The following is a 3,394-nucleotide window of genomic DNA, read 5'->3' as shown; positions in this document are numbered from 1 at the left end:
GCTCACGTGTTCAGAAGTTTAGGCAAATTAACAGGGGATTCGCACCAAAATAACACCATGGCAAACTCATTTCAGAAGTTTGAGAGAAACTGAAATTTGAAGAAAATAACTTACAGGGCTATAAATTCTGAAGTCGAATTGAATCTGGGGGGGTGGCGCTGACGGTAGACGGCTCTGTGGAGATGGCAGTAGAAGCCCCTGCTGCTTTGATGGCTACGGTGGCAGCAACGGCAGTGGGAGTTGAAAGGCGGCAGCAGAGGTGGAGAGTAGCATACAGCAACAACGACGAGTGCGGCCTGGAGGTGGCTTGGGCAAGCGGTTGGCTGCTTGTTGGTCGCGCTGGAGAAGAAAGGTGGCGCACGAGGTGGAGGTGCCGTGGCGGAGCTCGGATTGCGGCGGACCTCCTGGTCTTTGTTTCCTCACTTTGCGTTTAGTTCCTTTGCCTCTGCCCGAAATTCCTCCTCCAAATTCCAGATTTCGGCTGCCAGTTTCTTTTTTTTTTAGTTCCGTTTCTTGCTCTTCCTAAATTCCTCTCAGCTATCTTCTCCGTTTTCTGTTCCCTTTACTCTCCGCAGCCCCCTTCTCTGTTCTTTAGCCTTTCCTTAGCCGAATCCTCCCCTGTTTTCTTTCTTTTGCTTTGTTTTTCTTTCAGCCTTTTTCCTTTTGCTAGCAGCCCCTTCTCTGTTTTTTCATTTTTTGCCGTTCATCCTCTGTTTTTAGCCCGAAGCCTTTGCCTAAAAATCCTAACTTCATTCTCTTCTCTTTTCCCTTTTCTGCGTTTTTCTCTCCACCCAGATTCAGCCGCCCCTTTGTTTTCCTCTCAAGGCCGAAGCCCCCTGCTTAGCTCTCCAGATTTTTCATCGTCCCCTGCCCTCTTCTCTGTTTTTCTGGTTTTTTCTTCCCTTAGCTCCGCCCAAAACCTTCCCCTGTTTTTCCTTTTCATTCCCTCGCTTGCCCCCCAGCCAAGAGCTTCCTTCGATTTTTTTTAGCCTTTCGTACCTTTTCTCCTCTCTTAGACCTCCAGGTGTCTCAAACACCTACCCCTCCCTAAACACTTGTCCTACCATTCCTTAACCACTTGTCTAATGCTTATTTGCACACTTGTTCAACATGCAATTGACACACTTGTTTAATATGCTAATTTTCTAAAATTACCTTGCAAAATGCCTTAGCAAGAAAAAATCAAATTTAAAAAAATAAAATGGATCTTTATTCAGGATTTTTCCTAAAATTTAGCGTAAAATTGCTTTTAAAAAGAAAATGATGAATTTTAATGTATTAAAATAAGAATAAACATCAATTACTATTTGCAACCTCAAATCAATTAAAAATAATAAATATGAAACAAGAATAAATAAATAATGATAAAAACTAAAATTGAATCAAAGAGAGTCAGAAATTGAATAAAGCTAAATACAGTTAAGATTGAATTGATGAAATTTTTGGTGTCTACAGTTTGCCGCTCTTTGTCTGAGTTTTGAAAAAACTTGAGGCAAAGAAGTAGACACCAAATACTTACCTGTGTTATTCGGCTATGAGCGTCTCGAACGATGGATGCTTTAGAAATGGGGACTGACCCCTTTGACAAAAATTTAAAATGGGATTGATCCAAACAGAAAATTTAAAATATGGATTGACCCGAACAGAAAGTTAAAACGGGGTTAGACCCACGGGATAGACCCGGACAGAAATGTAAAATTGGGATAGACCCACGGGATAGACCTGAACAGAAATTTAAAATTGGGATAGACCCACGGGATAGACCCGGACAGAAATTTAAATGGGATAGACCCAGACAGAAAAGTAAATGGGATAGACCCATGGGATAGACCCGAACAGAAATTTAAAATTGGGATAGACCCACGGGATAGACTCGGACAGAAATTTAAAATTGGGATAGACCCACGGGATAGACCCGAACAGAAATTAAAAATTGGGATAGACCCACGGGATATTGTGAAGTTGGCGGCACGAAATCCAGGCCCAACGTGATTTTTGGAATGTTGGCGGCACGAAATCCAGGCCCAACTTGATGTTTGGAACGTTGGCGGCACAAAATCCAGGCCCAACTTGATTTTTGGAATGTTGGCGGCACGAAATCCAGGCCCAACTTGATGTTTGTGAGGTTGGCGGCACGAAATCCAGGCCCAACTTGGTGATGTGAAGTTGGTGGCACGAAAACCAAGCCCAACGTGACATTTGTGATGTTGGCGGCACCTAGTCCAGGCCCAACGTGATAAAGTGATGTTGGCGGCACCAAGTCCAGGCCCAACGTGATAAAGTGAAGTTGGTGGCACGAACACCAAGCCCAACGTGATAAAGTGATGTTGGCGGCACCAAGTCCAGGCCCAACGTGATAAAGTGAAGTTGGTGGCACGAACACCAAGCCCAACGTGATAAAGTGATGTTGGCGGCACCAAGTCCAGGCCCAACGTGATGTTTGGGAAGTTGGCGGCACAAAATCCAGGCCCAACGGGATGTTTGGGAAGTTGGCGGCACAAAATCCAGGCCCAACGGGATGTTTGGGAAGTTGGCGGCACAAAATCCAGGCCCAACGGGATGTTTGAGATGTTGGCGGCATTAAATCCAGGCCCAACGTGATAAAGTGATGTTGGCGGCACCAAGTCCAGGCCCAACGTGATAAAGTAAAGTTGGTGGCACGAAAACCAAGCCCAACGTGATAAAGTGATGTTGGCGGCACGAAACTCAGGCCCAACGTAATAAAGTGAATGGTCAGCGGGATAAGACCCAGTCCTACCATCCAATTGGTCAAGAACTTGAACTTGATTTGTCAGGAATCAAGAAATTTGATTTTCCAAGTAACAAAAACTTGAATTTTGATTTTTGATTTTTGACTTTTTCTGATTTTTCGAGAGAATCTTTTTCACAAATAATTTGCCCCAGTGTAGGGCCCTTCTCCCTTCTTTCTCCTCTTTCTTCGGCATCGGCCTTCCACATCGCCAGATGCTTTTCGTCGACTTCAACTGTAAATACCTGCACAGGGCTTACGTGCACTCAAATGAGCGTGACTGATTTGAAAAAATGCATTATTTTGATTCTTGGACGAAATCCTCACTTGGACTTCAAAAATATTTGCCCCTGTGTGGGCTTATTTTGCGAAATTTTGCAAATAAAAATTTTGCCCCAGTTTGGGCCCATTCGATTGCAAAAATTGGTTTAGATGATTTCCCATTTACTTGAACAAAGAAAAACCGCACTTTTGCCCATTTAGAAAAGAATGCACATATACAACAATGTGAAGAAACTTTAAGCGTCAAGTTTGAACTCATGCAGAAATTTCATGATGAATTCCTCGAAGTAACACCAAATTCAAGAAGATTTCTTCCTCACTTTTTAGCATTGGTGTTAGGGTAACGGGTCACCACTTTTGGTT

This window comes from Coffea arabica, chromosome 3e (assembly GCF_036785885.1).
Source record: "Coffea arabica cultivar ET-39 chromosome 3e, Coffea Arabica ET-39 HiFi, whole genome shotgun sequence".
Taxonomy (NCBI): domain Eukaryota; kingdom Viridiplantae; phylum Streptophyta; class Magnoliopsida; order Gentianales; family Rubiaceae; genus Coffea; species Coffea arabica.
This window is presented reverse-complemented; position numbering follows the sequence as displayed.